General features: G+C 34.0%; 1 long non-coding RNA gene across 3 annotated transcripts; it reads left to right on the forward strand.

Annotated features, from left to right (window-relative positions):
* Positions 1–5,926: 5,926 nt before the first annotated feature.
* On the forward strand, positions 5,927–24,535 carry LOC114406076. Of its 3 annotated transcripts, none has more exons than XR_003665362.1 (15): positions 5,927–6,152; positions 6,391–6,499; positions 6,680–6,756; positions 6,848–6,903; positions 7,129–7,219; positions 7,609–7,660; positions 7,754–7,839; positions 8,249–8,313; positions 8,490–8,536; positions 8,979–9,050; positions 10,295–10,393; positions 10,490–10,870; positions 10,977–11,025; positions 11,135–11,261; positions 24,343–24,535. It is a non-coding gene; the product is annotated as an uncharacterized LOC114406076 (long non-coding RNA). The 3 variants fall into 3 exon arrangements; XR_003665361.1 differs by having other exon boundaries at positions 6,391–6,478; XR_003665363.1 differs by having other exon boundaries at positions 6,391–6,478; positions 7,613–7,660.
* The last annotated feature ends 238 nt before the right edge of the window (positions 24,536–24,773 follow it).

Here is a 24,773-nt window from a genome sequence, read left to right on the forward strand (position 1 = left end):
CTCGTGTAATCCGTTGATAAGGGATAAAATAGCAGAACTTGTTTTCGAGGGTTCCAGCACCTCCAGAAAACAAGATAAGAACGGAATTAGCTTTTCATTGATGAAATTGTGCCATTATTACATGATGATTTATACTGAATTCCATATAACGGATTTTGTCATTTTGCATCTACAGAATATCAGCAATATCCTTATTGTTATTATGATTTTCCTACGTGTCAGCACTAAGATTCTATGCAGAGCAACAGCTATATTCCCGTACGGTGATAAAGGATTCACACGAAATCCTTGAGGTAAGCAGGCCTCATAACCTTCCTCTTGAATTTACTTTCTATTTGCACCTTCGTATTAGACTCCCCTGTGTCAGCTTGTATACTTGACTCCCCTGTGTTAGCTTGTGTGCTTGGGTTCTCTGTGACTTTGTTGACTTCTTCTTCTGCGTTGTCCATGCTATCATCCGGTGGCCTTTGCAGAGTCACCTTGTCCTCAAGGTGATATTCTTGCCTTAGAGAATTCCAATCTTCCCACGAAGTCTCGTCCGACGAAAGTCCTTCCCATTGCACCAAGACTTCCCATTCCCCAGTCTGAGGATTCCTTCTGTGACTTAGAATTGCTAACGGAATTATAAGGGGTTGATTCTGGAAGTATTGACTAGGCAATTGGGTGGCTTCATTGGTCCCTGGAGAGGTTGGGTCGCCGTGAAATGGCTTCAGGAGTGAGCAGTGAAAAATAGGATGAATGCGAGCTTGCTCCGGCAATTTTAAATGATAGGCCACAGGTCCAATTCTCTCAATTACCTCGAAGGGCCCATAAAAACGCTTTGCTAATTTCCCTTTTGTTTCAAAAGCTCCCTTAGCTGAAGCTTGACAATGTGGTCGGAGTCGAAAAAGGACCCAATCTCCCTATCGATATTCCACTTCCCGGCGCTTGTTGTCAGCTGACTTTTTCATAGCTCCCTGAGCTTTTAGAAGCTTCTTCCTGAGGGCGCGAAATGTTTCTTCCCTTTCCTTAATCATGTCTTCCACCGCGTCTATCTTAGAGGATCCCATCAAGTAATCAGGAAAATTGAATGGTTTTCGCCCGAATGTGATTTCATACGGGGTCGAACCAATGGCGGCATTCCACGCAGTGTTGTGACACCATTCAACCCATAGGAGGAGTTTTCCCCAAGTTCGCGGTTTGTTGTGCACGAAAGCCCTTAAATATTGCTCAATTACCCTGTTCATGACCTCCGTTTGACCATCACTCTGTGGATGGTAAGCGGAGCTCATTCGGAGCTGCGTCCCATTATACCGGAATAACTCCTGCCAAAATTGGCTGACAAATAGGGGATCCCTATCGGAGACCAAGCTCTGGGGAAGCCCATGGATTTTACCAACTAAATCCATGAAGAAAGTGGCCACTGTGTGAGCTGTGTGGGACAAAGGAAGCATTCCCAAGTGAATTCCTTTAGAAAAACGATCAACAACAACCAGAATCATAGTATTGCCATGGTATAGAGGAAGTCCGGCAATGAAATCGAGAGAAAGGTCTTCCCAGGGACGGTGGGGTACCGGCAAGGAGCATAATAAACCTACGCTTCTCTTCGTTTCATACTTCGTTTGTTGGCAGGGAAGGCACTGAGAAACAAATCGAGTGACGTCATCTCGAAGACCCTACCAATAAAAGTTTTCAGTGATACGAGCAAGAGTCTTGGCAATGCCCATATGACCTCCAGTCGAAGTGCAATGATACTTCGTGATCAAAGTGGGTATCATCGGAAATCCTCGGGGTACCCAAATCCTGCTTTTATGAAGGATTAAGTTATTGGTAATTGAGAAGTGGGGATGACTCAGGGGATGTTGCAGAATCGCATTTCTTTGTTCCACCGTAAAAGGTAAGCTAAAATCCGGCAGTGCAAGGACAGGGGCCTCTGATAAAGCACATTTCAAATTATCAAAAGCAGCTTGAGCCTCTGCTGACCATTGAAACTTGTCTAAAGTGGTGAGGGCTACTAAGGGAGCTGCGAGAGATGCATAGCCCTTGAGAAGCACCTATAAAAGCCTGCGAGGCCTAAGAAACTCCGAACAGCACGAGTCGTCTGAGGGATTGGCCATTGCTGAATTGCAGAGATTTTGGAGGGCACGGGTTGAACTCCGGCAAAGGATACCATGTGTCCTAAGTACTCTACCTGGGCTTGTGCAAAGAAACACTTGGAAAGCTTCAGAACAAATTGATGACTTAGCAATACCTGAAAGGCGACCTCGAGGTGAGTGAGATGCTCTGCAAAAGTTGTGCTATATATAAGAATGTCGTCAAAGAAAACTATAATGAAACGATGAAGATACGGCCGGAACAATGAATTCATGGTTGCTTGGAATGAAGAAGGGGCATTGCAGAGCCCAAATGGCATAACACGGAACTCATAATGACCATGATGAGTTCTGAACGCCGTTTTTGGTATATCGCTGGGATGCATTTTAATTTGGTGATACCCCTGAAGTAAATCCAATTTAGAAAAGCAGCATGCACCCCCGAGCTCATCCAAGAGCTCATCAATGGTGGGTAGCAGAAATCGGTCCTTCACTGTGAGGGAATTTAAGGCTCGATAATCCACACAGAAGCGCTATGTACCATCGTGTTTCTTCACGAGTAAAATGGGTGAGGAAAAAGGGCTATTGCTGGGTTGAATTAAGCCTTTTTGATGCATGAGCTTGACCTGAGTTTCAATCTCCTGCTTTTGAAAATGAGGGTATCGGTACGGTCTAACATTCACCGGGGTAGCATTAGGAACTAGGTGGATACGATGATCTGTGGGTCTCGCCGGCGGAAGCTTCTCAGGGGCCTGAAAGAGGGGATGAAAGCGATTAATGAGTTCCTGAATGACGGGGTCAATGTCGGAATTGACCATAGAATTGTCGTCATGGAGGACATCAACATGAAAGTATAAACTCTCTGGTTGGTTATGAAGAAGACGATGGAACTGGGATGACGATAAGGAGTTCAGTGTTGTCTTTGTGCCTCCTTGAAGTTCAACAAAAGTACCTGCATGGAAAAATTTCATGCACAATGAGTTGTAATCCGTGAGCACAGGGCCTAATGATTTCAACCATTGGACGCCCAGAACCACATTAGCCCCTGCAATAGGAAGAACATGGAGGTCGACGATGAATTCAGTAGCTTGGATGGTGACCGGAACGGATTCACAGACACTGGTGCACTCTAATTGTTGTTCGTTCCCCACCATAACACACAAAGGAGTAGTCGTGCGAGGGATCAAGCTTAATTGAGAAACAAGCTGATGTTGGATGAAATTGTGAGTACTACCGCCGTCAACCAGCAGTACCACATGGCGGTTTCCGATGGTCCCCATGAAACGCAACGTTTCAGGCGTGACATTTCCAGCTAATGAGTTAAAGCTAATTTGGGCCGGGTACGGGTCTATCGGGTCGGGTGTTGGTGTTTCGGGTTCGGGTTGCGGGTTGGGCTGGGGTATTTGAACGGATGAAGGGTCATCATCCTCAGAGATGAGGAGAAAAATGCGAGATGAGCAGCGATGCCCCCAGTGGTATCGCTCGTCACAATTGAAACACAACCCGTGCTCCCTGCGGGTTGCAATCTCCTCTGGGGTCAACCGCTTGACGGCAGGTGGTATGGGACGAGGAGGGCTAGGTAAAAGAGGGGTTGGGTTAGGGGTTGTGTCAAAGAGGGAGAGGGTAAGGGTGGAGGTGGTTTGGGGCGAAGCTGGGGTCACGCATCCATGATTTTTTCCTCCTGCAAGCGAGCCAGGCCCGCCGCTTGAACGAGGGTAAGAGGCTGGTGAGCCTGAACCTCGCGGCGGATTTCGGGGGTGAGGCCCGAAAAAAAGCTGCTAAGTAAAAAGGGAGGAGGGAGTCCAATCATGCGGTTAGCAAGGTCTTCGAAGGCAGCAAGGTATTCAGCCACCGTGCCACGCTGCGTCAATTTGAAAAGGGTCCCCGTCGGATCCTCGTACTGCGACAGGGCAAAACGGGTTTGAAGCGCCTGTAGGAAGCCTTGCCATGAAGTGAACTGTCGGTTACCATTCATCCATTGGAACCAAGACAAAGCTCGGCCATCCATGTAAAAGGATGCTACGGTAAGTCTCTCATTTTCTGGGGTCTGATGATATTCAAAAAACTGGGTGATCTTAAAGATCCAACCCATGGGGTCAGTACCATCGAAACGTGGTACATCTAATTTGATTTTGTAGGTGATGGCAAGAGGAGCAACAGGGGTCGGGGAAGACGAAGCTACGGGGTCAGGGAGCACAGGAGGGAGACGATGGAGGAGCTCATCAAGTTTCAGAGCCATGGTCTGAAGGGTCTCAGCAAGGGAAATTTGATGGGTAGTGAGCTTGCGAATGGCCTCTTCGAGAGTAAGGGGAGAGTCAGCCATGGAGGAATCAACCAGAGCACCAAGATGATAAGGGATAAAATAGCAGAACTGGTTTTCGAGGGTTCCAGCACCTCCAGAAAACAAGATAAGAAGGGAATTAGCTTTTCGTTGATGAAATTGTGCCATTATTACATGATGATTTATACTGAATTCCATATAATGGATTTTGTCATTTTGCATCTACAGAATATCAGCAATATCCTTATTGTTACTCTAATTTTCCTACGTGTCAGCACTAAGATTCTATGCAGAGCAACAGCTATATTCCCGTACGGTGATAAAGGATTCACACGAAATCCTTGAGGTAAGCAAGCCTCATAACCTTCCTCTTGGATTTACTTGCTATTTGCACCTTCGCATTAGACTCCCCTGTGTCAGCTTGTATACTTGACTCCCCTGTGTTAGCTTGTGTGCTTGGGTTCTCTGTGACTTCGTTGACTTCTTCTTCTGCGTTTTCCATGCTATCATCCGTCATTTGGGCTATCCAGTACCAGTTCAAGTCCAGGTAATTGAAAATCATCTAAGTTCAGAAACAAGGCCATAGACATTTGCCATATTTAGAGTTTGGAAGGAGAAAAGACGAAGGTTGCTGTTTTAAATGTGGCCAACCAATTGGGCCACTCAATAAGTGCCGCGAAAGGAAGTTAAGAGTGCTTATTTTGGGGGATGGTGTCTAGGAGAAGGAGAAATAGAAAAGTTTGACTTAATGGAACCGTATTGAGTGCTTATTAACTAACCATAGCTCATAAAGATTCCATACCAATTTCAGAACCTGATTCTTCAAGTCTCTTCTTTTCAGCTGCTTGAAAACCAATCATCACCTGTAAAAAAAAAATACACATAGTATAACCTAGGATACAAAGCCACTGATATAAGCAGTAAGCACTACACATTGAGCTATGAGGAGGACTTTATAAATTTCAGGTGATATCCTCAAATAATGAAGAAACTTGAACACCATTGTTGTAATCAAAAATCATTTTCCAAGTTCTGTCCACTTTACCTTCATTTACCTGGAGTTTACTTTTCGAAAAGACAAGTTTATAATAAGCAACTGTTATGCTACATCTATATCTTCTCTGATCCGATATTGCCTGATTGGTTGCCAATGCAATTCTATATAACATGAAATCAGTGCTATTATCCCGAAGAATTTGTTTTTGCTCTTGCTCACCAAGTATCCTGAAGAGATCAACAGCAGCTGCAGTATATATATAGGTTTTCCCATCACTACTGCAAAAGCACCTTTTCACGTCGCGGTATCTATATCGGTTATAAAAAACTGATGTAATACATAATGCGGTGGTATTTTTGTAATTAACGCCAATTATATATGTTGTCAACGACGGTTTTAGTGAAACCGCCTTTGATTTTAATCTTATTAAGGCGGTTTTATAAAGACCGTCTTTGATTCAAGTGATTTTTAATTATTTTATTTACTGGAAAATAATTTTTAAATATAAAAACTCGTGTTGGACGTTGTTCCCATCTTCGTAAACCCTAAATCCCCTTTTATATATGCAGCTGGCGAAGAAGCGAGCCGACAACCGTATTCTGATCGGCGAGTCCGGAGCGGTGGCCGCTCTGATTCCGCTGCTCTGGTGCAGTGATTCGTGGACGCAAGAACACGCGGTGACGGCGTTGCTGAACCTGTCTCTTTTGGAAGAGAACAAGGCGTTTATAACGAATGCGGGTGCAGTGAAGTCGCTAATATACGTGCTGAAAAGAGGGACGAAGACTTGGAAGCAGCACGCGGTGTTAGTTTCTTGTTGATTAATCTCTCATTTTTCTCTTAATCTTTTTGTTTTGAAAACTCAGTTTTTTCAGAAAAGGCTTGGTCTTGGTGTTAGTTTCTGTTGATCATTAGTCTCTTTTATTTTTCTCATTTTTTTTTTGTTTTTAAAACTTCCCGTTTTTGCAAGGAGGTGGTTCATCAAATAGGAAGCCATATTTTAAGCTGAAAATATTGCTTTAACTAATTATAATTACCTTCAGTTTTTGCAAGGAGGAGTGACAAAAGCAGAAGAGAGACCACAAAAGAGGGCTTCATTTTGAAAGAAAAATCTTGGGAAGAAATGAGCAAGTTAATCCTTAAACAAAGAGGGTAGAGTTTTCTTCAGGTTTTTCTTGAGGTTTTTCTGAATAAATTTGTAAATCTGTTAATTTCTCTGGATAAAAGATTACTCACAATTTTTTTGTATTTCCCTTTCTTATGCCTTAACTAATATTTTAATGCACGTATTTATATCTGGTTGGAACTTATTTGACAAGTACGTTATTGTAGACCTATTAGCTGAGCTAGCTCGAAGGGAAAAGGAAGCTGGAATATTTCCAGAGGCAGAACTTGACCTTTTCATGAAGGTAGTACTAATTATGTTATTATTATGTCCCAAAGACTAAACAACTTTGTTAATTTATTGAATACTGGTTCTCACAATTTCAACAATTTTAGGCTATTGCAATGGAAGGAACAGAAAGCAGAGTCTCATTACGGACTATACACTCAAAGTAAGTGACTTTTCATACTCAACATTATGTTTAAGGTTAGGGAGAGAAGAGGACTTCTTGTTCTTAGATATTTTTTCAAAGAATTAATAATTTTTTTATTGTAAATAATTTTAATATATTAAATTAAATTGGCGTGATAGACAAAATAATTATTTCTAATTTTCGGACTAACGACTTTGATTTTGTTATAAAAAATCACATATTCACTGTTTGCTATATGAATAGATATTGGGGCTTGATATTTGCAAAGATACCATTGTGGGTGATGAAATGCAGAGAGGTGTATCTGGTGGCCAAAACAAGCGTGTAACCACAGGTAATAACTAATTTGCCCTTCTAATTTTTCATTTTTATTATACTGAGTCTGGGGTAGTTGAAAATGTAATAACTAAGAGTCAAAGTACAAATCTTTTTGACATAGATACTAATTGTTTCAAGAGAGATCTTTTGTGTTTTGAAACCACTTTCATTCTAAGAAACATTATAAGTTATAATTCTTAATTTTGAAAAGAAGAATCTATCTAAACGGATTTCTGTTTTTTCCTTTTACCTACTAATCATAGCAAATTTCCTTTATAGCAAAATTGTCCAAATATAGCTTGCTTCTTCTTTGAAAATGTGTTATATTGCCATTATGTATAAATTCTGTTTATGTTACTCTAGCTTTTATAATATGTTAATTTGTGTGTGCTTGTCTCTATGAAGTCAGGACACTGCATTTTGATACCTGTGGAACTGCAAAGAGTACTTGGATAAGGTACACACATTTGGTTTCTTCCCATTCAATTGGATCTTTCTAACACAGAAGTGAACTGCTTAGTAGTTTGGTTTCCTCTCTTTGTTTTTGTAGGCAGTTCGCATTATCCTGACAACTGATAATGATCCACTAGGTCAAGCTTTAGCGGAAGAGCTGGCACGGTGCCTTAGGCGAGAAAGGTTGTATATCATGTCATTGATTTTCTATGTTAAACAGTCTGTAAGTACCAAATATATCCTGTCAATAATCAAGGTTCAAGACACATATTCATGGTACCTCAACTACTTAATGTATTATTAGGTTCATGCATGCAAAGGTGTCCATATCTAACTAATAAATCAAAATGTGAACCAAATTTGGCACTCTAATAATGGTTCAGAAAGTTTATTGGATCTAAGGATAGGTTATGCATTCTGTTCTTTTCCAACACTTGAGGCTTGTGAAATAATAAATGTTCACTTTTGCTTTACTTTTTCAATTGTCATGTATTTTGCATTTGTCTACTTATTGTAGTGCCAACTGAATTCAGAAATACTGATGAGTGATTATTTACTTTATGTACTGATGGGTTGCTTGCATTTTATTTAGGGAATAGAGGCTGCAAGGTAGCTGGAATCTGAAGGCATACAGACACATTTAACCTTTGTCTACAGGTAGTTTTTTTTTAAAAATATTTTACAGCAAGCTCTTGAGCTTAATACATGAAGGATTCTGATTAATGGGGTACTGAGATTCCACTTGTACCATCTAAAGGGTACTCAGATTATTGTTGTAAAAAGTTGCTTTTGCTCTTTGGATTTACATCTTTTATTTGGTTGTTATTGGACAGAAGGACGTATGAGACTTTCAAAAGCTTCTACGGTCTTTGATCCCTAGGTAATAGACTATTATTTCTTTGTATCAAATGCCTTACTTACAAAAGAATTTTCACGAAAGAGCTTGTTCCCACCCAAGCTCAATGGTATTTCTATTTTCTTTTACTTTTTATTATCACAACTCTCTTTTGACAGTGCATATAATTTTTTTTAAAAGATTTTATAATTTTTGACAGTGCATATTCTCCAACATTAATTAAATCAAAATTCAAAAAAATAGCAGTGCATGTCCTGGTTTGCTTGTGGCACACCTTTTAATTACAAGGAGACAATTTATATAAGAAAGAAAGAGTGTAATTTTAAATTACGGAGCTGAATATGACATTGGATCCTGATGCTTATTTGATGGAACTATTTGATCTCTATTTTGTTTTTTTAGTGCACATGAGCAGTTTTATTACTTTCTTCCTCTGACTTTTGGCTTTACTTTTTCTTCTATTCAGAAATTCAAGAGGATAATGCGGGCAACCCAAGGTATGCCACAAGCTTTGATGTAATTATGCGGGCAACCCAAGGTATGCCACAAGTTTTTCACTTTTAGTGCACATTAGCAGTTTTTTTTACTGATATAATAATAATAATAATAATTAATAATAATAATAATAATAATAATAATAATTATTATTATTATTATTATTATTATTATTATTATTATTATTATTTGATGGCATTATTATTAAGGTCTATCTTCTTTAGCTTTCAATTTCAATAAGTTGGACCAGCTTTGTTTGTGACATAACTGGGTTTCATTTTCTTTTGTGCGTACCTGCCTTATTTAGTCCACAATTTTATAAGCTAGCCTGTGGACCAAGAATAAACAATACAATGTAAAAACTAATAATAAGTAAACTAAAAATTTGAAAATTTTATAACTTATATTTTTATTTTTAATTGATTAAATTTCAATATACAGTAAATATATCAATGAAACACAAGTCTGTTTAGTGGGTGTGGTAAAAGAAAAATAGAAAAAGAATGTTATGTAGGACAACTCTGTTTAGTTGGAAGTGTCAATGAGAAAAATATTGGAACAAAAATTAAAAAATAAAAAATAAAAAATAGAAAAACTTAGAGGACTATAGTAGGATGAGAAAACTTTTTTGTCATAGAGCCCATTTCAGTTGGTTTACTCCAAAACTTTTTTGTACATGAGTTAGAGTACCCGTGTACCTCATTTTTAGAAATATTTATTTATTTGCTGATAAAAAAAAAAGTAAGAATGACAATTTAGAACCATATTCAATGAATACCTATAAAAATTCTCACAATATATATGATATATATACCAATCAAATGAGTTAAGTTCTAATGAGTAATTACTTAAGCATATTCAATGTCTTACTATCTTTAGAGTTTCTTTAATGATGTCTTAGCATATTTTGAAAGTTCAAAATCAAATTAATTCTTAACAATAGATTCAGGTCATGTAGATCTCTACATTGTTTCCTTTAGTTATTTTCTTTTGGTTCTTTTATAATAAGGATGGAGGGAATCGTAAATGGCACTCTTCAATCCTTATTTTGTTACCTTAAATAAATGAATCACTAAATATTAGATGCTAGTCACAGTAGTGTACCTTCTATCATATTTGTATTTCTTTGTATTGTAGAATAACTTTGACGTGCATGTGCCTAAAGTAATTGGTTATGTCTCAGTGAATTGAAACATTCAGAGTAATACAGATATTTTCCTTCTGTATACTTATATGGCTATTTGCTTTCTTATTTTTTTCTTGGATCTCCTTGATTTGGATGAGGAGGCTGGCATGATCCAGAAGTCAACTAACCAAACTGATCAAAATGAGGATGCTAAGGAACAAGTTAATGGTAATTCCAAAGGGAAGGCTGACAAAACATTAGTAAGTTTCCTGATAGTCATTCTTGGTTTTTGATTTCTCCTTAGTGAATGAAAATGCTGGTGCATGCATAATTAATTGCTGAAAATCTGGATGCAGGGTGCTGGAAAGAAAAGAGGTAGAAATACAGGAGGAAAAACACAAGCAAAGATAGCAAAGAAAAAAACTCCAGGTTCCAAAAAGGCAAAGATCAAGAAATGATTCAAAGAAACTCTATGTAATTTCTTGTATATGCCATGAACCAATAAAACTCAATCCTTGGTTTAAATGCAGTTTGGAGCATAATCTCCCTGATAGCCCTTTTGCTTCCCCAACAAAAGCTGCTGTTCCTGGAGACTTCATGGCTCCCTTCTCCAATGGACCTAATGTGGCCATTGATGCAGATGCCTTATACAGATTACATGAAGCCTAATACAGAGACTTACAATTGGGTTATTCAAGCTTATACTAGAGTTGAATTTTATGCCAGCTAAATACAATGTAAATATTATTATTATTATTATAATATTTTGAATTGCAGATTCTAGTTCGGTTAACACTTAATTCTGATGAGAATAATTAATTAATTAATTAATTTGAATTGCAGATTTCATGAAGCCAGCTCACGATCAGTACGTTTACAGCCATGCCAATGGGTATATACTATTCATTCATTCTTTTGAGATTCTACTTGGAATTGAATTGTGTTAGTATGTTTTTTCTTCTTTTTTTTAATTCTCTATAACGGTTGTTGTTACCTTAAAGCTTGTGCGTGATTGGGTTGGCTCCTTCCCACATTGCTTTCAAGGATGAAGGTGGAATCACAGCCGTTGATTTCAATGTTGGAAAGTCTGATCGTAGTGGGATAAAAGTCACTGAAAAGCAGAAGAAGGTATGTATTTCTCAAGTTTGAATTTTCACACTCTCCTCCTCTCTGTTTCTGGATATGTATGAAGAATTAGTAAAGCTGATTCCTGCCTGCCTGATTCCTATTGTTTTTTGGTGCAAAATTGAAAAATACTTTCATATTAGTAATATTACTTTTAAGACTAGAAGTCTAGAATGAATAACTTTGTCGTTGTTAATGATATCCTTTCATTATTTCTTCAAGTGAATTGAGTTGCAAATTTTAGCAATTAATAATTAAATTTGTAAACTTGAATGATTTCGTTAACGAAGCTCTGATATATAAATTAGTGTTTATTCATTCCTATTTGTATATACATACATGTACAAGCAAGTAGAGATTAACGATATATATATATATATATATATGCTAGTTGTATATACTGCTACTTTTTTATTTAATATTAATTTCTATAATTGGTAAGCATGTAGAATTCATTATTTCAATAATACAATTGTTTACGCCTACCAATATTCATTATTTTTTATTTCATATGCCAATTTTTGTTAATTTTTTTTACTTAAAATGCCATTTACACTAATAACCCAAAACACATACTAATAATGTAATTAGTACTTTTAATTAGCCTTTTTCCTCTCTTAATCAATTCAAATCTTCTAAAAAAAATCAATTCAAACTATATCTTTTCTTTTCATTACCTAGATACTTTGATATTCGTAAGTGTTTATCCCTTTCAATTTATAATCTTTTATCCCTATTTTTAAAATAAATTTTGATAGTTTTTAAAGAAAAATTTAATTAAAAATAATCTTTTGTTTTATAAACTTGAAATACAATTCATATATTAAAAAATATTTATGTTTATTATGAATTTTAATTATAATATAAGTTATATATTAAAAAAATTATTTATTATAAATATAATTATATGAAGATAAACATTTATTTATATTATCTAATACACTAGTTATCATGCAAACAGAAAAACACTGGCTTAATTGAAAGATAGTTGAGTCTCTTAAACTGTTTTTTTTTTTCGCTATTGTTATGAGTTTGATTCGCCACTATGGAAAAGCTTTTAAAGAGACAAAACAATATCCACAGTACTCAAAATTAAGAATTATTTTCTAACTTGAAAAAGTCTTTGGTGCAATCCAATATTTGTTGGATACGCTGGCATCCATCACATGTCTAATATTTTTTCATCCAAAAAAGCAGTGATGAATTTAAAATTAAAATTTTAATTTATTTTATATATCTTTTTCTATATTTTTATACTCTTTTATTATTACATTATTTATTATTGCTTTCAATTTTTTATATATAATTTATTTTCTGTTCTACACTCATCTCAAAAGCCAACGATTAGGTGTAAAACTTATTATTATAAATCTAATGTTCATGAAAGTGATGGATGTGGTATAACTATCTGCAGGATATTATGCTACCATATTTCCCGCAAATGGATTGAAAGTCGTTGAATTTAATAAATGGGATGTATTGAGTGTTAATAGGTGTATATTAATTATTAGCGGTTAAAAAAATATGAGTATATTATTAAATATACTGAATTACTTTAACAATAAATATTCAATATTCTTTTTTGTATTTTTATCATATAGCCATGCATGTGAATACAAAAGAAGTTAGTAAATTAATCGCTATCATTATGCTTCACTTGTTTTCCCTCATTTATACTTTCTAAATTTATTGTTGTGTGCAAGTTTATTTTTTTCAAGAGTTAATACTTTTTACAGAGATAATTTTGTTCGGCTCAAATATTAGAACAATTATAAATTAAAAATTAAGTGGGATGGAATGAAATGGAATAAAATTACCGTGTATCCAGAGTCTTGATACAATCCACTCTTATACAGTTTCATTGTCCCTGAAGGTATCCCTCTAATTTGTATTTTCTTATTCCTTTACATTATCTTCTTGAGGAAATTCACCCGTGTGTTATCAACAGTGTGAGTTGTAGTAGTCATATGAGAAAACATTAAGTGCTAGCTTCTACACATGGATAAGAATTATTAGTTTATACTGTCATGAGAAATCGCATCCTGTCATCCATGTCATACAGTAGCATACTAATAAGTTCTACAAAGGTCTTAGTTATACTCAGTTGTAATCACTTGGACCTGAAAATCAATTTTTAAAATTTATAAAATACTAATTTGATTATTATTGGTTCAATCACAGCTAGAATATTTATTATTGAATTGATGCTCTTATCGATTTAATGACCAGGTTGGTTTTCAAAATATTGATAATTTTCAATTGAATTGATGCTATGACGGTTGTCTAAAGAAATGATGTAGAAAGTACTCCTTCTACATCGTTTATTAGCAAAAACCGATGTAGAATGATATAATATACTACTACGGTGCCCAAACACATGATGTAGAAGAACAGTCATTTTACATCGGTTATCAGAACAATCGATGTAGAATGGTTAAGAAAAATTGACATTCTACTACGGGTTTAGCAGCACCCAATGTAGAAAGAAAGACATTCTATATCGGTTATAGGCTCAACCGATGTAGAATGGTTAAGAAAAATCGATATTCTACATCGGTTCGTCGCTAATAACCGATGTAGAATGTCTTCCTTTCTACATCGGTTTTGCCTAATAACCGATGTAGAATGTTCACTATTCTATATCGGTCAGATAACCGATGTTGAAGGACGCGAGACTTTCAACATCGTCTACTACGATGACGCATAATAACCAATATAGAATGGGTCAAAGAAACGATGTAAAAAAACTATTTTCTAGTAGTGCATCTTCGATTTTCCTTGGGGGGATGTGTTCTATCACTATCAGCCTCCAAAATATTAATTCAAGTACCACTTCTAGAAAAATTAAGGATAAAGCTTAGTCTTAAGTATGATAAAGATCAAGCTAAGTCACTCAAGAATCATAGATTGCTAAAGCTAAATAATTAAATAAGCAAAATAGTTGGGATTACCCTAGTTGTAGTTTGCATTATCTCAACATAAGAGTTCGTAAGAGGATCTTGTACCACTCTCAGAGCACACTTTGGCTAGAGACTGATCAACACCAAGATCAATCAGATTATCCTATATTCAACCAACCCAACTCAATTACCTGCTTTGTACAAAAACACATAAACATATATGTATTTTTTCCCATAAAACATTCCCAAGGAGAAAAAGAAAATATAGAGTACAAGAAAAAAATGTTACTAAATTTAAAATTGTAGCAATTATGCAATGACAAATAATCAAAGACTACTCTGGTCTCAAATATAAGAAGAAAAAAAACATTATTTTCTTAATCTTAAATATAAGAAAATTTCAATTAATTTATCTTATTTAACATTACTATATCTCTAAAATATCATTCACTTAATTAAAAAATTATTTTTGATATCAAGTTTCAATAAAGGGTAAGTTAGAAAAAAAATTATTTTTAATTAAAATTGGTAAAATTAAATATGGTTAACTAATTTTCTTTAGTTAATGTGAATTAATTTTTTTCATGTATTTTAGACCAGAGAGAGCACTTCAATAATAAATATATTAAAGATATTGGGAGAAAATGAAAAAAAAAACTTTTAATGTGCGTGAGTATCATTAGTAAGTTGAATTATCTATTTGTATTCAAAAAGATTACAAAGATAATCAACCAATGCCAACTACAATATACAAGAGAGCAGTTAAGTTATCACTACTTCCTAAGATGAACTATAGCTATACAAAATATCTAGGCTACTTGGAAAGAGGAACAACATTTAAAATGCTCTTGTTTCCTTTAATGTTTCTATTTCCAAGAGATAAGATAAAGGGTAAATAGTTACTTTGGTCTCTCAATATGTAATTCGCTAACAAATGCATCCATGAAAGATGAAAATACAAAATTTAATTCTTGAAAGTGTAAACAGTGCGACAAATATGTCTTACCGTCAACTTCCGTTCGTCACCGTTAATAAAATAGTTTATGTGACACAGAGGGACAAATTTGTCACGGAAATGATTGTCAACGTGGATTGTCAGCATAGGGGCATATTTGTCATAATATTTTTTTTAACTTTTCAACTTTCCACTATGCTGACAAATGAGTCCTTAAAAGATGAAAATACAAAATTTAGTCCATAAAAGTATAAAAAGTACAACAAATATATTTAGACTTAAATAATAGATTGTGACTAATTATTATTATTATTATTATTATTATTATTATTATTATTATTATTATTATGTGTTTATAATTTACTGCTCCTATTCGTTTAGTACTTATACAATATATTTTTAAAATTTCCTTTTAATATATATATTTTTATTATTTTGATTTCCTTATCAAACCTTAATCTTTGTTACTAAAAAAATTATCTTATATCTTATACTTTGAGAAATTTAAGAGCCATAAGTTCAACCATAATGCTTGTATATAATATTATCATTTATATATGTCACATTAAAGCTATAAAACTTTCATTCAAAATGAGTCGTACTTTGGCGTTCATACTTAATTCGATATCTCCAAGATTTGTTATTCTACTACTATATATTATATTTTATATGGTTGAACTTATGGCTCTTAATCTCATCAAGTGCTAGAAAATTTTTCATGAACACTATCTAATTCTCTCCAAGATTTGATATAATTTTATCAAATTTCTACTAAATTTCTAGTATCTTATATTTTATACTTTGAGAAATTTAGTAAAAATTTGATAAAATTATAAAATATAAGATAAAGTCAACAAATATTAAGGTTTGACAAGAAAATCAAAATAATAAAAATATATATATTAAAAAGAAATTAAAAAAATATATTGCATTAGTACTAAACGAATAAGAGCAGTAAATTATAAACACATAATAATAATAATAATAATAATAATTAGTCACAATCTATTATTAACGTCCGAACATATTTGTCGTAATTTTTATACTTTTAGGGACTAAATTTTATATTTTCATCTCTCAGGAACGCATTTTTCAGTAGAGTGAGAAGATAAAAAGTCAAAAAAATATTATGACAAATATGTCTCTATGCTAGCAATCCATGTTGACAATCATTTCAGTTACAAATTTGTTCATCCGTGTCACGTAGACTATTTTATTAACAATGATGGACGAAAGTTAACGGCAGGACATAATTATCGTATTTTTTACACTTTCAGAAACTAAATTTTTATATTTTCATCTTTCAAGAACGCATCTACTAGCGAGTTACACGTTGAGGGAACAAAATTAACTATTTACCCTAAGATAAAATCATGTTTTCAACCTATTGTAAACTGTTTATAGTCTTAGAAATTACTCAAGCAATTAATGGAATAGGACAGTGGAATGAAACTAATGTCTAAGATAGCGGAATGAAATTGATGTCTAATTACATTTTTTGGTAATGTCTTTTGAGTGTTAATTGGGTAATCTTTAAACCATTAATGTTTCCATATGAAGAGTTTTCCTTCCCAAGTTCCTCTAAGAGAAGTACCACAAGAACCTTATTTGATGCAATTTGTTTTATAAGTGAAACAACTTTGCTCCTATCAAAACTAGAATTGTCAACAGGTTTTTGTTCCTTTTCCACAATGCCTTCCTCAAAAGGCAAAATAAGAACATCATACACCTTGTTCAGTTCCAAATCTCCAAATATAACCGCCTTCTCACAACAAGCATTTCTTACACAAACTTGAAACTAAGTGTCTTGGCTATATGACATAGTGTGCAAATTAATAGGTTGTTGACCTCGTTTCTTCTAACAAAAGTTGCAATTGCGCGAGCCTTCACACTTTGGACATGTCCAATCACCCAACTACTATATATGTTCTACATTCTTCCCATACCTACTCAAGAGGTACTTGTGCTGAACTTAATGGTACAAGGGTTCCCCTTCTTTAAATTCTTATAAGTAGCATCAAAATCCATATTTTTTGTCACATTCGTTACAGTTTTTCCATTTGCAAATTTATGGGGATTTTTGCCACTTGTGAAATCCCATTTTTGAAACTTGTTCCTATTGCCAACTAAAAGCTAATTAAGGATTTTGCTGCTACTTGTAAAAATTTGAAGAAGGGAATCCTTGTCCCATTAAGTTTTGCCACCATTACCCTTGGAATAGGTATCAGGAAAATGCATATAGGTGGAGTAGTTGGGTGATTAGACATGTCTAAAGTGTAGTAAAGGTTTTTGTAATTATATTTTTTGTCAGAGAAAATAAGGTAAAAAACTTGTCTACTTTTTCATATAGTTAGGCATGTAGTTTCAAGTCTATATCAATACTGATTGTTACGAAGGCTGTTAGATTTTGAGAATTTAAGTAGAACAAGGTGAATGATGTTGGTGTTTTGCCTTTCAAGGAAGGGATTGTGAAAAAAGAGCAAAACCGTGTTGATAATTCATGTTGTCATAAGGTTCTTATTAGCAAAGTTGTTTCACCTATAAAGCAAATTGCATCAAATAAGGTGTTGCTGTACTTCTCTCACAGGAAATTAGAAAGAAAAACTCTTCAAATGAAAACAATTGTATAAAGCTTGATCCTATTAACACTCATAAGACATGACTCAAAAAATCTAAAGAAAACAATTATTGAAAAATATGGTTCTTGATAGGATTAAACACGAGGGACAACAACAATTGCTTTCTCGATCCAATAAAATTCATGAATTTATCTATGATGGCATACTAGAAATTTTGTTGAAGTAGATAAGCACCTTATCTTAATTGAAATCAACATAAGTTGACCAAACACCTAACAACTCCAAATAAAAAATAATGAAGTATAGGGAAGATAAATTTGAAAAGGGTACAATTTTTGCCAAAGAAATTCCTAATATATGGATATAGAACCGAAGTTTTGAACATTTTATTCTTTGAAAAAAAAAATAATTTAATGAGATAATTGATAACGAACATATAAAGTTTCCTAAATATAATCATTAGAATTGATTATTTCTTACACATAATAAATCAAGCAAGTGTACATTATAAAATACATTTGAACAATTTAAAAAATAGGCTAAAATAGAATTTTAGTCCATTTTCATTTTTTGTTTCAAATAGGCTAAAATAGAATTTTAGTCCATTTTCATTTTTTGTTTCAGATTGGTCTCTTAAAAGTATATTTGTTAGACTAAATTAATCTTGGTTAACTTTGTGGCCCTAGCAAACAAAAAGAGATGCAATGTCACACAAAATTAACACCATTAGTACAAACAATTGACAGAATGATCAATTTGATTTAACAAAACACTTTAAGGGACTCACATGGAATTTTTATGGTAAACTATATTTTGTTTCCCTCAAAATATTTTAAAATATTAGTTTTAGTCAAGAGACTATTTCAGCTTATACCGTCAAGAATTTCTTGCGATTGCATGGGAACAAGTTCATCTTTAAAGTATTTTTCCCTTCCAATATTTATCTATTGGAGTTTGTGGGATTCCTTTTATTGAACATAATGATGTGAATCGAGCTTTAATGAGTTCTAAAATGCATCGTCAAGCAGTTTAGCTTTCTCAGTTTGAAAAATGCATTGTTGGAAATGGATTGGAACACCAAATAACTTTCGATTCAGGGATTTCCGTTATAGCTTATAAAAATTTATTGTGTTTTTAATTCCTATATTTATTGAAAGTTGTGTAGTTTTTGTCTTTCATTAGGGACTAAAAACATATATATTAAATTTTTATAGGAACTAAAGTCAACTTTCTAAAGTATTTTTAAGGGCTAAAAAATATTTGTGTGGGCCGGGAGCCAATATTGAAACTTTCTTCACATTGGTTTCAAGATTTTGAATTTAGGTGACTCTACATTTGTTTGCCACATTTCATTGGAAGGTTAAAACATTTGAGATATCTCAATTTTTGTTATGATAAGAAAATTAGTGATAAATTAATAAGAAAATTAAGAGATTCCCTAATTCCATTTGTATGGTGCAAAATATTCAATTTTTGTTTCAATCTAAGTGCACTGAACTTGATATATTCCCCAATGGTTTAAGAGATTTTGATTAGTCTCCAAGATTTAAAGATGACCACAAAGCAACCTGTATGCCTGAGAACAAAATTGCAAACTTGAGTTCTCTTCAATATTTAACTATTAATTTTAGCGACAATCTGGAAGAATACAAGCCGCAAGAGTTAGAGAGTATTGGAGAACCAAATATCACACATCAAATAATATATTAGGATGGGCGAATAGAGGATCTAAAAGGAGAATAAGTGGAAGAGAAAGAATTTGATGAAGTGGGAAATCTTTAATAACCTTGATTAGATGTTGAAGGCCTTTCTTTTTTTCTGGGTTTCCGTAATGCAGGTTTTTTTTGTTCTTGAGCAGTTGAGCATTTTTTAAGAGTTGGCTTATTGTTAAACATAGGTTTGTTGGACCTCTTATGATGAACACAAAAACATATTCATTACTTTGTCATTAGTCCTTGATATAGTATAAGAATAAATACATTCTTAAATATATAAAAAATAGAGTATAATGTAGAAACATATTTTCATTAGTCGTCATTGTTCTTACAAGCATTAAAAACTCACAATTCAACTCACATGACAGAGAAAGAGAATAGGAAGAATCTTCTAACCTTAAGTCTCAGCCTTCTATAGATGTGTGAATCAATGAATTATCACGGGCTTTATATAGACAACACTTTCTTGCCTATATAAAATTTGTAATGTTCCATTGATTCATACACATTTAAAAGACTAAAGTTAGAAGATTCATCTTATTCTCTTTCTTTGTTATATGAATTAAATTGGGAGTTTTTAGTGTTTGTTTCTTTTACTTGTAATAACAATAATTACTAATGGAGGTATGCTATTTTTTTTATTTTTTTTGTGTTCAAGGTTTATTTATTCTTACTTTGTATATCAAGGACCAATGACAAAAGTAATGAATATATTTTTGTATTCATCACAAGACACGTCTAACAAACCTATCTCTAACAATAAGCCAACACTTAAAAAAAAATATTAACTAACCATATATAGCACATAAAGGTTCCACCAATTTCATCCCGTCTTTAGCTTCTTGAAAATCAATCATTGCCTGTAAAAACACATAGTTTAACCTTGGATCCACAGCCACTGATATAAGCAGAAGCACTACACAGTGTCTAGTTAGTATACCTTATTTATCTGGAGTTGACTTTTCGAAAAGATAAATTTATAATAAGAATTTGTTACATTTTAAGCCAATTCTGTATAACATGACACCAGTGCTATTATCCCGAACAATCTGTTCTTGCTCACCAAGTGTCCTGAAGCGATCAACAGCAGCTGGGGCATATAGCTTCCCACCTTCCGTTTTCTTTGGGGGTTGTATTCTGTCAGCCTCCAATTAATTCAAGTACCATTTCTAAAAAAATTAACAATAAAGCTTAGTCTTATGTATGATAAAGAAGTCACTCAAGAATCATAGATTACTAAAGCTAAATAAATAAGCAAAATAGTTGGCATTACCCTAGTTATTGTGGTTAGCATTCTCTCAACACAAGAGGATCTTGGACCACTCAGAGCACACTTGGGCTAGAGACTCATCAACTCCAAGCCCAATCAGATTATCTAGGTATTCAACCACCAAACCGTTTACACGGTTCGTAATAAAACATAGGCATGGTTTTATTTTCATAAAACATTCAGAGGGAGTAAAGGAAAATATAGAAACCAAGCAAAAAGGGTTACTAAATTTAAAAATGAAGAAATTATGCCAATGACAAGTAATCAAATACTTCAATGATGAATATATTAAAGATATTTGGAGAAAATGAGAAAAAATAAATAAAATTCTTTTAATATCGTGCTAGAGTATCAACACACTGAGCTGAACTATCTATTTCTATTCAAAAAGAATACAAAGTTAATCATGCCAACTACAATTTACAATAGAGCATGTCATTACTTCTTAACATGCATTCCAACTAGTTATACAAACTATCTAGGGTACGCGTACTTGGAAAGAGGAACAACATTAAAAATACTCTTATTTTCTGAAATGCTTCTATTTCCGAGCGATATGATGAAAGTTGAAACCCTGGTTGCAACCTATTGGAAAATGTTTATATTGTTAGGAATTAATGTCTAGAACAGTAGAATGAAATTAATGTTAGGATAGTGAAATGAAATTGATGTGTAAAACAGTGGAATAGCAAGATTCATGTATAGTGGCTATTTGTATCCTGGAGAGTTTCAGATTCATGTATAGTGCCTATCCAACATGGTATCAAAGCGAGTTTGAACCCGGTCTATCGTCTTCTATGTCATGTCTTCGGTGCCAGTCATTGTTATCTGCCAATTTTCGGCACTAACCACTACCTCCTGATGCAGTTTATCAGGTACTGTTCATCCACACGTACAATTCATTGTAAGGGTATTGTTCATCTGCATGTTACTATTCATCACGTGGCCTGTTTATTCGTGGGTACTATTCATTCACGTACTTAATTTGCAGGTATTGTGTCCCACTTTGTTGTTTCACCCTTATTTACGCATGGGTCTGCATATATCTCTTCTCTTAGGGTTCTTCCTTCATTGTTACAACATTATATCAAGATCTAACTGGGTCTTTGTCACCGATGCTTAAGGTCTTTGTGCCAAATGCATTGACCTCCTTTGTCTTTCTCATAGTTGCACTAGCCTTTGTCTCTATCGCTAAAGCATTTGTTGTCCCTTAGGTTCGATCCTGTCAAGAACCATATTTGTCAACAATTGTTTTCCTTTTAGATTTTTTGGTTCATGTATTGCGAGTGTTAATCAATAGGGTCAAGCTTTAAACCATAGTTTCCATCTGAAGAGTTTTTTCTTTCTAATTTCCTCTTAGAAAAGTACCATAATTAAGCACTTTATTTGATGCAATTTGCTTTATAGGTGAAATAACTTTGCTCATAAGAACCTTATCAAAACATGAATTATGAACACGTTTTCTCTCCTTTTCCACAATACCTTATGCGAAAGGCAAACCAACAACATCATACACCTTGTTTAATTCCTAATCTCCAAATTTAAGAGGTTTCACAACAAGCATTTTTGACATAAACTTGAAACCAGGTGCCTTGGCTGTATGACAAAGTGGACAAGTAGAAAATTTAATAAAGTAGATAAGCGCCTTATCTTAATTGAAATCAGATCATGAGCTCTGACAGCTTCAATTCTAGTCAAATAACCACACCTAACAACTGAAATAAAAAAATCCAATGAGATTTATATCAATGAAAAACAAGACAAGGAAACAAAGACTCACATGAAAAACCTACATTTGCGTTTTTCAATTTTTCTAATTGTGTGAAGAAAACCAATATCTTTTTTTTTAATAAGATTAATATAAGCAATATTTTATGCCAAAAAATAAATATTGTGCACTTACCAATATAAACTACAATGATTGAAGGAGCATTCAGGAACATTTATCTTGTAGATCGGAGTGCCAAAGTTCTACATCAGCAAAGGGAAAGCCACTATAGCCCTTTAACACTTTATTAAGCAAAATTAACTGAAACTGACAGCAAATAGAAGGTAAAGACTGATTATGAATCATTCGCATATATCTCTGATAAAATCCCTTTCACGAAGAAATGAGAGAGGAAAAAACAGAATACGTGTTGAAAGTTATTGCTGTTAATTTGATAAAGAAAAAGAATAACACTTATAGCTAATGAGCCTAATTCACTAAGATTGTGGGAATGGAATCTACGCCTAAATATTGGCTTGACTAATGGGTGGATCAAAGGAAACAATAATCGACACCAATCCTTGTCATTGATTAAAAATTAGTTTATATGCAAAAGTTTTCCCAAAAACACTTATACCAAATAGATCAAAGTTGTCGAACCAGCGGTTGTGATTCTTTCTCTACGCAAGTTTGGAGTTAATTTTGGGGTGTTTTATGCATTTTAATTTTGCATGTACAATGATAACTACAAATTGCTCATGTTTGACGGGTCAATTGATGTCCTTATGCAAATTGAATGGTTTAATTAAGTGTTCGGCTTTGAATGTTAGAAACCTAGAAATTTAAGAATTATTGATTCTTGCACGTTTTCTTGAAATTGATTGAGTGGTTTGTTTCCCATGATGTGATCACATGTTCTATGTTATTAACAGAATGAATAAGTGAATGATGCCTTAAATGTTGGAAGATTGCATTGTATGAGAAGTGATAATGTGTTAGTGGGAAGGTGAGATGAGACATGTGTTATGAACAAGTGTGGGATTAATATGTTTCTCAATGTGATTATATATGTTATTATAAAGTGTAAAGTGATGACATTGAGTTGTGAGTTATGAACTGTATAATTACACGACTGTAAGACCCTTTAAAGACGACAAGTATTGTGATGGGATTCGCTGTGGGAACCCGACAAGTTTAATCACTTTAAGGCGCGACGAGTTAAAATTATTTTGATAACAATTAAGGAGTTGTGTGTTTTGTATAGTTCATAGATAGAGTCTACGTGTTAAATATTTTCTGGGTTGGACCTGACTCAAGAGGGAGAGAACCTGACAGACTCTTCGGAGTCTAGGCCTTGGGGTAAATACACCATGTTTGAGTGCTCTTTTAAGCTTGTGTCGATCGTACATGGTAGAAACATTCTCGCAAAACAGCGTGACATTGACTGGTTTCCCTATAATTTTACCTAATGAGAGTGACCTGACTTCTGGTGTGTGGTCCATTTTGTCATGTACTTCTAGGCGCCCGACGAGGTTTTTCACTGACATGGTACAATATTGCATATAGGATTAAGTCTTGGTATATTTGTTGCATAATGTCTTTGTAATGATCATTGTAACTTGTTACGTGATAGTGTGCAATGAATTGTGTGAGTGTGAGATGTTGTGTTGTACTTAAGATGTGTTGTTTTGAACATGCGATTAATCATTAATGTGAAGGTGTGGAATGTGATTTTATGATTAAATCCTTGGGACAAGTGATGTTATTCAATGAGTGTTAAAATGATGCGAATTATGCTAAGTTGAGCTTGTAATACTTATATTATATTGTCTGTGTGTGTGTGTGTGTGTGTGTATGCACTTTCGTTTATCTCTACCTGTTTACGAATGTCATAACTTGCTCTCTGTGTGTTGTTTGTGTTTTGATTCTGTGATGATCTCGAATCTTGTGTTCATAGGAGCATATGGTTAGGTGAATGACTTTAAAGAACCTCGTGCTAGAGGATGTTGGGACGCAATGCTCTGATAGGAAGTGACATTGGGGCGTGGGTTTCTATATTATTTGCATAATATTTTGAACATATGTTACTTTATATTGTTCCACTACTTAACTTATTTTCCTTTTGTAAAAAAAGATTGGACGACCTTGTTTTGGGCCAAAGATGTTTTCATACCCTTATTTGATAAATTTTTAATTTGATGATTAACTTAGATGTGAACCTTTACCCACGTCAACTCTTTTAGGCTCAGAAAATAAAATCTCTTTCATGTAATTCCACATTTCCATATATTTTATTATATAAATATGTATATCAGGATAGAGGGTGTCACAATCCTCAACTATACAGTCTCATACCTGCACAGCCTCTAAATCCCTCTTATTCTAGTG

Source organism: Glycine soja, chromosome 3 (genome assembly GCF_004193775.1).
Source record: "Glycine soja cultivar W05 chromosome 3, ASM419377v2, whole genome shotgun sequence".
NCBI classification, from domain to species: Eukaryota; Viridiplantae; Streptophyta; class Magnoliopsida; order Fabales; family Fabaceae; genus Glycine; species Glycine soja.